The sequence below is a fragment of the Bombina bombina genome, chromosome 1 (genome assembly GCF_027579735.1).
Source record: "Bombina bombina isolate aBomBom1 chromosome 1, aBomBom1.pri, whole genome shotgun sequence".
NCBI classification, from domain to species: Eukaryota; Metazoa; Chordata; class Amphibia; order Anura; family Bombinatoridae; genus Bombina; species Bombina bombina.
Genome location: NC_069499.1, coordinates 1,525,736,629 through 1,525,749,668, shown reverse-complemented (window position 1 = coordinate 1,525,749,668; position 13,040 = coordinate 1,525,736,629).

The following is a 13,040-nucleotide window of genomic DNA, read 5'->3' as shown; positions in this document are numbered from 1 at the left end:
CTCTATATCTCTATATCTCTATATCTCTATATCTCTATATCTCTATATCTCTATATCTCTATATCTCTATATCTCTATATCTCTATATCTCTATATCTCTATATCTCTATATCTCTATATCTCTATATCTCTATATCTCTATATCTCTATATCTCTATATCTCTATATCTCTATATCTCTATATCTCTATATCTCTATATCTCTATATCTCTATATCTCTATATCTCTATATCTCTATATCTCTATATCTCTATATCTCTATATCTCTATATCTCTATATCTCTATATCTCTATATCTCTATATCTCTATATCTCTATATCTCTATATCTCTATATCTCTATATCTCTATATCTCTATATCTCTATATCTCTATATCTCTATATCTCTATATCTCTATATCTCTATATCTCTATATCTCTATATCTCTATATCTCTATATCTCTATATCTCTATATCTCTATATCTCTATATCTCTATATCTCTATATCTCTATATCTCTATATCTCTATATCTCTATATCTCTATATCTCTATATCTCTATATCTCTATATCTCTATATCTCTATATCTCTATATCTCTATATCTCTATATCTCTATATCTCTATATCTCTATATCTCTATATCTCTATATCTCTATATCTCTATATCTCTATATCTCTATATCTCTATATCTCTATATCTCTATATCTCTATATCTCTATATCTCTATATCTCTATATCTCTATATCTCTATATCTCTATATCTCTATATCTCTATATCTCTATATCTCTATATCTCTATATCTCTATATCTCTATATCTCTATATCTCTATATCTCTATATCTCTATATCTCTATATCTCTATATCTCTATATCTCTATATCTCTATATCTCTATATCTCTATATCTCTATATCTCTATATCTCTATATCTCTATATCTCTATATCTCTATATCTCTATATCTCTATATCTCTATATCTCTATATCTCTATATCTCTATATCTCTATATCTCTATATCTCTATATCTCTATATCTCTATATCTCTATATCTCTATATCTCTATATCTCTATATCTCTATATCTCTATATCTCTATATCTCTATATCTCTATATCTCTATATCTCTATATCTCTATATCTCTATATCTCTATATCTCTATATCTCTATATCTCTATATCTCTATATCTCTATATCTCTATATCTCTATATCTCTATATCTCTATATCTCTATATCTCTATATCTCTATATCTCTATATCTCTATATCTCTATATCTCTATATCTCTATATCTCTATATCTCTATATCTCTATATCTCTATATCTCTATATCTCTATATCTCTATATCTCTATATCTCTATATCTCTATATCTCTATATCTCTATATCTCTATATCTCTATATCTCTATATCTCTATATCTCTATATCTCTATATCTCTATATCTCTATATCTCTATATCTCTATATCTCTATATCTCTATATCTCTATATCTCTATATCTCTATATCTCTATATCTCTATATCTCTATATCTCTATATCTCTATATCTCTATATCTCTATATCTCTATATCTCTATATCTCTATATCTCTATATCTCTATATCTCTATATCTCTATATCTCTATATCTCTATATCTCTATATCTCTATATCTCTATATCTCTATATCTCTATATCTCTATATCTCTATATCTCTATATCTCTATATCTCTATATCTCTATATCTCTATATCTCTATATCTCTATATCTCTATATCTCTATATCTCTATATCTCTATATCTCTATATCTCTATATCTCTATATCTCTATATCTCTATATCTCTATATCTCTATATCTCTATATCTCTATATCTCTATATCTCTATATCTCTATATCTCTATATCTCTATATCTCTATATCTCTATATCTCTATATCTCTATATCTCTATATCTCTATATCTCTATATCTCTATATCTCTATATCTCTATATCTCTATATCTCTATATCTCTATATCTCTATATCTCTATATCTCTATATCTCTATATCTCTATATCTCTATATCTCTATATCTCTATATCTCTATATCTCTATATCTCTATATCTCTATATCTCTATATCTCTATATCTCTATATCTCTATATCTCTATATCTCTATATCTCTATATCTCTATATCTCTATATCTCTATATCTCTATATCTCTATATCTCTATATCTCTATATCTCTATATCTCTATATCTCTATATCTCTATATCTCTATATCTCTATATCTCTATATCTCTATATCTCTATATCTCTATATCTCTATATCTCTATATCTCTATATCTCTATATCTCTATATCTCTATATCTCTATATCTCTATATCTCTATATCTCTATATCTCTATATCTCTATATCTCTATATCTCTATATCTCTATATCTCTATATCTCTATATCTCTATATCTCTATATCTCTATATCTCTATATCTCTATATCTCTATATCTCTATATCTCTATATCTCTATATCTCTATATCTCTATATCTCTATATCTCTATATCTCTATATCTCTATATCTCTATATCTCTATATCTCTATATCTCTATATCTCTATATCTCTATATCTCTATATCTCTATATCTCTATATCTCTATATCTCTATATCTCTATATCTCTATATCTCTATATCTCTATATCTCTATATCTCTATATCTCTATATCTCTATATCTCTATATCTCTATATCTCTATATCTCTATATCTCTATATCTCTATATCTCTATATCTCTATATCTCTATATCTCTATATCTCTATATCTCTATATCTCTATATCTCTATATCTCTATATCTCTATATCTCTATATCTCTATATCTCTATATCTCTATATCTCTATATCTCTATATCTCTATATCTCTATATCTCTATATCTCTATATCTCTATATCTCTATATCTCTATATCTCTATATCTCTATATCTCTATATCTCTATATCTCTATATCTCTATATCTCTATATCTCTATATCTCTATATCTCTATATCTCTATATCTCTATATCTCTATATCTCTATATCTCTATATCTCTATATCTCTATATCTCTATATCTCTATATCTCTATATCTCTATATCTCTATATCTCTATATCTCTATATCTCTATATCTCTATATCTCTATATCTCTATATCTCTATATCTCTATATCTCTATATCTCTATATCTCTATATCTCTATATCTCTATATCTCTATATCTCTATATCTCTATATCTCTATATCTCTATATCTCTATATCTCTATATCTCTATATCTCTATATCTCTATATCTCTATATCTCTATATCTCTATATCTCTATATCTCTATATCTCTATATCTCTATATCTCTATATCTCTATATCTCTATATCTCTATATCTCTATATCTCTATATCTCTATATCTCTATATCTCTATATCTCTATATCTCTATATCTCTATATCTCTATATCTCTATATCTCTATATCTCTATATCTCTATATCTCTATATCTCTATATCTCTATATCTCTATATCTCTATATCTCTATATCTCTATATCTCTATATCTCTATATCTCTATATCTCTATATCTCTATATCTCTATATCTCTATATCTCTATATCTCTATATCTCTATATCTCTATATCTCTATATCTCTATATCTCTATATCTCTATATCTCTATATCTCTATATCTCTATATCTCTATATCTCTATATCTCTATATCTCTATATCTCTATATCTCTATATCTCTATATCTCTATATCTCTATATCTCTATATCTCTATATCTCTATATCTCTATATCTCTATATCTCTATATCTCTATATCTCTATATCTCTATATCTCTATATCTCTATATCTCTATATCTCTATATCTCTATATCTCTATATCTCTATATCTCTATATCTCTATATCTCTATATCTCTATATCTCTATATCTCTATATCTCTATATCTCTATATCTCTATATCTCTATATCTCTATATCTCTATATCTCTATATCTCTATATCTCTATATCTCTATATCTCTATATCTCTATATCTCTATATCTCTATATACATATACAAAACAAGGATGGGGTCAGCACTCTCAGGCCGGACCAGGTACACATCCTATGACCCTGCAGCATGCACAGCCCTGGGTGCAAACCAGCACTCTCAGGAAGCTGCACTGTCACCAGAGCCCCAGGCAGTTAACCCCAGACAGGCCTGGGTGCAAGGCCCAAACAGGGAAAATTACAAAAAAATAATACATTAATATAACACACAGAAAAAGTCTCACACTCACTCAAAAGCTCTCAACTAAGATAAAAAGCAGCAATGGAAGAGTTAGTTACCGCATCTGGCCAAATGGGAAAAGCCCAGGTACCTCGTCAAGGTCTCTTCCAAAAAAACCTGGGTCCCTAAACAGCCACACAATGCAGGCTCACAATCAAACAACTGTGAAAAAAAAGCAACTGTGAAAAAATGGAGGGTGCACAGGTTTATGTAATCTCCCCAAACATATACAAAACACGGATGGGGTCAGCACTCTCAGGTCGGACCCGATACAGATCCTATGACCCTGCAACATGCACAGCCCTGGGTGCAAACCAGCACTCTCAGGAAGCTGCACTGTCACCAGAGCCACAGGCAGTTAACCCCAGACAGGCCTGGGTGCAAGACTCAAACAGGGAAAATTACAAAAAATAATACATTAATATATCACACAGAAAAAGTCCCGCACTCACTCACAAGCTCTCAACGAAGATATAAAGCAGCAATGGAAGAGTTAGTTACCGCATCTGGCCAAATGGGAAAAGCCCAGGTACCTCGTCAAGGTCTCTTCCAAAAAAACCTGGGTCCCTAAACAGTCACACAATTGCCTAGATTACGAGTTTTGGCGGTAAAGACACGCGGTGCTAACAAGCCTTTTTTTTCCAGCGCACCCTTAAGCCAACACTGGTATTACGAGTTGTCTGAATGGCTGCGTTAGCCTCAGAAAAGTGAGCGTTGAGCCAAATGTAGCTCCACTTCAACTCTCAATACCAGCGTTGCCTACGGTAGCGGTAAGCTGGAAAAACGTGCTTGTGCACAATATCCCCTTAGGAAACAATGGGGCTGAGCTGGCTGAAAAAACACCTGCAAAAAAGCAGCATTCAGCTCCTAACGCAGCCCTATTGTTTCCTATGGGGAAACACTTTCTAAGTCTACACCTAACACCCCGAGTCTAAACACCCCTAACCTTACACTTATTAACCTCTAATCTGCCGCCCCCGCTATCACTGACACCTGCATAATATTATTAACCCCTAATCTACTGCTCTGGACACCGCCGCAACCTACATTATAGTTATGAACTCCTAATCTGCTGTCCCTAACATCACCGACACCTATGTTATAGTTATTAACCCCTAATATGTCCCCCCCTAATGTCACCGCCACCTACCAACACTTATTAACCCCTAATCTGCCGACCGGACATTGCCGCCACTATAATAAATTTATTAACCCCTAATCCGCTGCACTGCCGCCTCGCAAACACTATAATAAATTTTATTAACCTCTAATCTGCCCTTCCTAACATCGCCGCCACCTACATACAATTATTAACCCCTAATCTGCTGCCCCCAATGTTGCCGCTACTATAATAAATTTATTAACCCCTAAACCTAACCCTAACACCCCCCCTAATTTAAATATAATTTAAATAAAACGAACTAAAATTACTATCATTAAATAAATTAATCATATTTAAAACGAAATACTTACCTATAAAATAAACCCTAATATAGCTACAATACAACTAATAGTTACATTGTAGCTATTTTAGGATTTATTTTTATTTTACAGGCAACTTTGTATTTATTTTAACTAGGTACAATAGCTATTAAATAGTTAATAACTATTTAATAGCTACCTAGTTAAAATAATTTCAAAATTACCTGTAAAATACATCCTAACCTAAGTTACAAATACATCTAACACTACACTATCAATAAATTAATTAAATAATTTAGCTACAATTATCTAAACTAAAATACAATTAAATAAACTAAACTATAGTACAAAAAAATAAAACACTAAATTACAAAAAATAAAAAAAATATTACAATAATTTTAATCTAATTACACCTAATCTAAACCCTCTAAAAAAATAAAAAAGCCCCCCAAAATAATAAAATTCCCTACCCTATACTAAATTTCAAAGTAATCAGCTCTTTTACCAGCCCTTAAAAGGGCTTTTTGCGGGGCATTGCCACAAAGTAATCAGCTATTTTACCTGTAAAAAAAAAATACAATCCCCCCCAACATTACAACCCACCACCCACACACCCCTACTCTAAAACTTACCCAATTCCCACTTAAAAAAACCTAACACTTCCCCCTGAAGATCACCCTCCCTTGAGACGTCTTCAGCCAGCCGGCCACCGATGAAACAGAAGTGGACATCCGGAGCAGCAGAAGTCTTGATCCGATCAGGGCAGAAGAGGTCCTCCAAGCGGCAGATGTCTTCATCCAAGCGGCATCTTCTATCTTCAATCAACCGGAGTGGAGCCATCTTGAATCCAGCCGACGCGGAGCCATCCTCTTCGTCCGATGTCCTAAGTCCGAATGAAGGTTCCTTTAAAATTTCTTCATCCAAGATGGCGTCCCTCGAATTCCGATTGGCTGATAGGATTCTATCAGCCAATCAGAATTAAGGTAGGAAAAATTTAATTGGCTGATTACATCAGCCAATCGGATTGAAGTTCAATTTGATTGGCTGATTGGATCAGCCAATAGAATTGACCTCACATTCTATTGGCTCATCCAATCAGCCAATCAGATTGAACTTCAATCCGATTGGCTGATTACATCAATGTCCTAAGTCCGAATGAAGGTTCCTTTAAAATTTCTTCATCCAAGATGGCGTCCCTCGAATTCCGATTGGCTGATAGGATTCTATCAGCCAATCAGAATTAAGGTAGGAAAAATTTAATTGGCTGATGTAATCAGCCAATCGGATTGAAGTTCAATTTGATTGGCTGATTGGATCAGCCAATAGAATTGACCTCACATTCTATTGGCTCATCCAATCAGCCAATCGGATTGAACTTCAATCCGATTGGCTGATTACATCAGCCAATCGGATTTTTCCTACCTTAATTCCAATTGGCTGGATTCAAGTTGGCTCTGCTCCGCTCCGGTTGATTGAAGATAGAAGATGCCACTTGGATGAAGACATCTGCCGCTTGGAGGACCTCTTCTGCCCCGATCGGATCAAGACTTCTGCCGCTCCGGATGTCCACTTCTGTTCCATCGGTGGCCGGCTGGCTGAAGACGTCTCAAGGTAGGGTGATCTTCAGGGGGGTAGTGTTAAGTTTTTTTAAGGGGGGATCGGGTGGGTTTTAGAGTAGGGGTGTGTGGGTGGTGGGTTGTAATGTTGGGGGGGATTGTATTTTTTTACAGGTAAAAGAGCTGAGTACTTTGGGGCAATGCCCCGCAAAAAGCCCTTTTAAGGGCTGGTAAAAGAGCTGATTACTTTGTAATTTATTATAGGGTAGGGAATTTTCTTATTTTGGGGGGCTATTTTATTTTATTAGGGGGTTTAGATTAGGTGTAATTAGATAAAAATTATTGTAATATTTTTTTATTTACTGTAATTTAGTGTTTGTTTTTTTGTATTATAGTTTAGTTTATTTAATTGTATTTTAGTTTAGATAATTGTAGCTAAATTATTTAAATAATTTATTCATAGTGTAGTGTTAGGTGTATTTGTAACTTAGGTTAGGATTTATTTTACAGGTAATTTTGTAATTATTTTAACTAGGTAGCTATTAAATAGGTATTAACTATTTAATAGCTATGGTACCTAGTTAAAATAAATGCAAAGTTGCCTGTAAAATAAATATAAATCCTAAAATAGCTACAATGTAACTATTAGTTATATTGTAGCTATATAAGAGTTTATTTTATAGGTAAGTATTTATTTTTAAATAAGAATAATTTATTTCATTATAGTAAATTAATTTTGTTTTATTTAAATTATATTTAACTTAGGGGGGGGGTGTTAGGGTTAGACTTAGGTTTAGGGGTTAATAACTTTATAATAATATCGGCGACCTTCGGGGCGGCAGATTAGGGGTCAATAATTGTAGGTAGGTGGCGGTGATGTTAGGGAGGGCAGATTAGGGGATAATAAAATTTATTATAGTGTTTGCGAGGCGGGAGTGCGGCGGTTTAGGGGTTAATACATTTATTATAGTGGCGGCTATGTCCGGTCAGCAGATTAGAGGTTAATAAGTGTAGGTAGGTGGCGGCGACGTTGGGGGCAACAGATTAGGGGGTAATAAATATAATATAGGTGTCGGAGATGTTAGGGGCAGCAGATTATGGGTTCATAGGGATAATGTAGGTGGCGGCAATGTCCGGTCGGAAGATTATGGGTTAAATAATTTTAGTATAGAGTTTGCAATGTGGGGGGGGGCTCGGTTTTGGGGTTCATAGGTAGTTTAGGGGTGTTAGTGTACTTTATAGCACTGTAGTTAAGAGCTTTATGTTCTGGCGTTAGCCCATAAAGTTGTTAACTACTGACTTTTTTTTGCGGTTGGAGTCTTGGCGGTAGAGGGTCTACCGCTCACTTCTTCCAAGACTCGTAATACCAGCGTTAGGCAAATCCCATAGAAAAGATAGGATACGCAATTGACGTAAGGGGATTTGCGGTAGCCTCGAGTAGCGGAAAAAAAGTGAGCGGTAGACCCTTTCCTGTCTGACTCGTAATACCAGCGTTAGATAAAAAGCAGCGTTAGGACCCCTTAACCCTGCTATTTAAGGCTAACGCAGAACTCATAATCTAGCCGAATGCAGGCTCACAATCAAACAACTGTGAAAAAAGCAACTGTGAAAAAATGGAGGGTGCACAGGCTTATGTAATCTCCCCAAACATATACAAAACACTGGTGGGGTGTGTTATATTAATGTATTATTTTTTGTAATTTTCCCTGTTTGAGTCTTGCACCCAGGCCTGTCTGGAGTTAACTGCCTGTGGCTCTGGTGACAGTGCAGCTTCCTGAGAGTGCTGGTTTGCACCCAGGGCTGTGCATGTTGCAGGGTCATAGGATGTGTATCCGGTCCGACCTGAGAGTGCTGACCCCATCCGTGTTTTGTATATGTTTGGGGAGATTACATAAGCCTGTGCACCCTCCATTTTTTCACAGTTGCTTTTTTTCACAGTTGTTTGATTGTGAGCCTGCATTGTGTGGCTGTTTAGGGACCCAGGTTTTTTTGGAAGAGACCTTGACGAGGTACCTGGGCTTTTCCCATTTGGCCAGATGCGGTAACTAATTCTTCCATTGCTGCTTTTTATCTTAGCTGAGAGCTTGTGAGTGAGTGCGGGACTTTTTCTGTGTGTTTATATTAATATATATACAGAATATATATATATATATATATATATATATATATATATATATATATATATATATATATATATATATATATATATATATATATATACATATATACACACACACAGTATATATATATATAAACACACAATATATATAAATATATATACACAAACTGAATAAAATTGAAAAGAGAGAGCATTAACTTGTTAGTGAAAATGAACAAGAAAAATAAATGTGGTAAAATGAAAAACATATAGTGATATTAATTTATGTGTAATAAAGATCATAAATAAATATTACGGAGAATAAATATCAAGATACAGGGCATGCTTTTGAGGGTGATAAACAAGCAGCTACTGGGCCAGCAAATGAGGATGATTATAAAAAAAATCATGCAGGGAATCGCATAGAAGTTAGACAATTATACACCAGCAAACTTTCACTTTGTGATTAGAGAAAAACTACATTTGTAGGAAAGATGGATGTGCAGCGCACAAATATATGTTTTTATAAAAGGTTTCACTAGAATAAAAACACAACATTGAAAAAAAATATTTTTTTTAAAAAAAAAATTGGCATCGCAAAACTGGAGAAGACTAAAAATACCTAAAAAACGGTAATGATTAAAAGTAGAAGATGAAAATTTGTGGAGGCAATAAACGAATATAAATCGAAAATAATAATATGATTCTACAAAACAAAATTTGTAGCAAAGTAACAGTAAAGAGAAGTTTGTAAGTGAGCAATTACGTTATACAAAGAGGCGCTTCAAATACACAAATGGTCAATGTAGTATGTATAGTGAGAACGGCAAAACAGGAAGTGAACACATAAACCTTTTGCGCAAGCGCACACGGACGATTCTATTGCACATGAGCTCAGGGACGCGCACAGATTAATTAGATATTCAAAAGAAACATATTTTATAGGAGAGAATTTTAAATGAGAGTGAAGGGAATTTCTGAAGGGGCGGAGTTTACATAAAAAGACAGTTAAACAAATACGGTGAAATATGAAGAAATTTTGTAATAAAATATTGAAAAAACTGTTTAAATTAATATTCATGCATATTTGTAAAGAAAACAAGAAAAGAAAAAAACTACATTTAGAAAAGTTTACTAATCCTTTAACACATTCCTCTGTAGTCGAGCAATTTCAAAATGCACCGAGGAATCATTTACAATCCAAATTGGCTCTAGTAAAGCCCTAGAGCAAAAACAGACTAAAATAATATTAAAAAAAATAATGTAATTGTATTACATCTAATTAAAAAAAGTAACTTCAGTAAGTAGATACACCTGAAGGTTTTATAAACTCTAAATGGAGCACCTCAGTCCCACAGGTGACTGAAATCAACTCAGAAACATATATAATGAGAGTAGGTGCCAGCAGATCTTTGTACAAATGTAATGTAATATTTATTTTAGGAGTGTGGGGTTAAAAAATAGAGGTAGAAGAGTTGTGGTAAAAATTAATATTCTGACAAAATTTATGAGAATAAAAAAGATTAAATGTTCTACAGATAGCAAAGATTGCCATTGTCTATTAAAGGTACAGTCTACACCAGAATTTGTATTGTTTAAAAAGATAGATAATTCCTTTATAGTGATGTCGCGAACCTAAAAATTTGGGTTCGCGAACGGAGAACTCGAACTTCCACAAAAGTTTGCGAACCGCCATAGACTTCAATAGGCAGGCAAATTTTAAAACCCACAGGGACTCTTTCTGGCCACAATAGTGATGAAAAAGTTGTTTCAAGGGGACTAACACCTGGACTGTGGCATGCCGGAGGGGGATCCATGGCAAAACCCCCATGGAAAATGACATAGTTGATGCAGAGTCTGGTTTTAATCCATAAAGGGCATAAATCAGCTAACATTCCTAAATTGTTTGGAATAACGTGCTTTAAAACATCAGGTATGATGTATCGATCAGGTAGTGTAAGGGTTACGTGTAAGGGTTACGCCCGCTTCACAGTGCGCAGTGTAGGTGATATACCTGCCCTGACCATGCTTTGCAGACCAGGTATCAGTGGTCAGATGGACCCTTGCCCCAACACTGTGTGCCAGACATGCCATTATAGCAGACTTATATGGCTTTGGCGTTGCTTTTTGGTAATTAGAAGGCTGCGAAATGCCACTGCGCACCACACGTGTTTTATGCCCAGCACCTGGACTGTGGCATGCCGGAGGGGGATCCATGGCAAAACTCCCATGGAAAATGACATAGTTGATGCAGAGTCTGGTTTTAATCCATAAAGGGCATAAATCAGCTAACATTCCTAAATTGTTTGGAATAACGTGCTTTAAAACATCAGGTATGATGTATCGATCAGGTAGTGTAAGGGTTACGTGTAAGGGTTACGCCCGCTTCACAGTGCGCAGTGTAGGTGATATACCTGCCCTGACCATGCTTTGCAGACCAGGTATCAGTGGTCAGATGGACCCTTGCCCCAACACTGTGTGCCAGACATGCCATTATAGCAGACTTATATGGCTTTGGCGTTGCTTTTTGGTAATTAGAAGGCTGCTAAATGCCACTGCGCACCACACGTGTTTTATGCCCAGCAGTGAAGGGTTTAATTAGGGAGCATGTAGGCAGCTTGTAGAGTTAATTTTAGCTTAAGTGTAGTGTAGTAGACAGCCCAAAGTATTGATCTAGGCCCATTTTGGTATATTTCATGCCACCATTTCACCGCCAAATGCGATCAAATAAAAAAAAATTGTTCACTTTTTCACAAACTTTAGGTTTCTCACAGAAATTATTTACAAACAACTTATGCAATTATGGCATAAATGGTTGTAAATGCTTCTCTGGGATCTCCTTTGTTCAGAAATAGCAGACTTATATGGCTTTGGCGTTGCTTTTTGGTAATTAGAAGGCTGCTAAATGCCACTGTGCACCACATGTGTTTTATGCCCAGCAGTGAAGGGGTTAATTAGGGAGCATGTAGGGAGCTTGTAGAGTTAATTTTAGCTTAAGTGTAGTGTAGTAGACAACCCAAAGTATTGATCTAGGCCCATTTTGGTATATTTCAGTGAGAAATTTTAGGTTTCTCACTGAAATTATTTACAAACAGCTTGTGCAATTATGGCACAAATGGTTGTAAATGCTTCTCTGGGATTCCCTTTGTTCAGAAATAGCAGACATATATGACTTTGGCGTTGCTTTCTGGTAATTAGAAGGCCGCTAAATGCTGCTGCTCATCACACGTGTATTATGGCTAGCAGTGAGGGGGTTAATTAGGTAGTTTGTAGGGAGCTTGCAGGGTTAATTTTAGCTTTAGTGTAGAGATCAGCCTCCCACCTGACACATCAGACCCCCTGATCCCTCCCAAAGAGCTCCCTTCCCTCCCCCACCCCACAATTGTCCCCGCCATCTTAAGTACTGGCAGAAAGTCTGCCAGTACTAAAATAAAAGGTTTTTAAATTTTTTTTATTTTTTTTAGCATATTTACATATGCTGTGGTGTAGCATCCCCCCTTAGCCCCCAACCTCCCTGATACCCCCCAAAACAGCTCTCTAACCCACCCCATCTGCCTTATTGGTGGCCATCTTGGGTACTGGCAGCTGTCTGCTATTATTTCACAGTCAAAAAAGTTTTTTTTTTTTTTTTTAATGTACACTACTGTTACACCAGATATGAGTGGTGGTACTGATCAAGTGGGCACAGTATACGCTGTGAGCCTGACACACACGCTGGCAGGCAGGC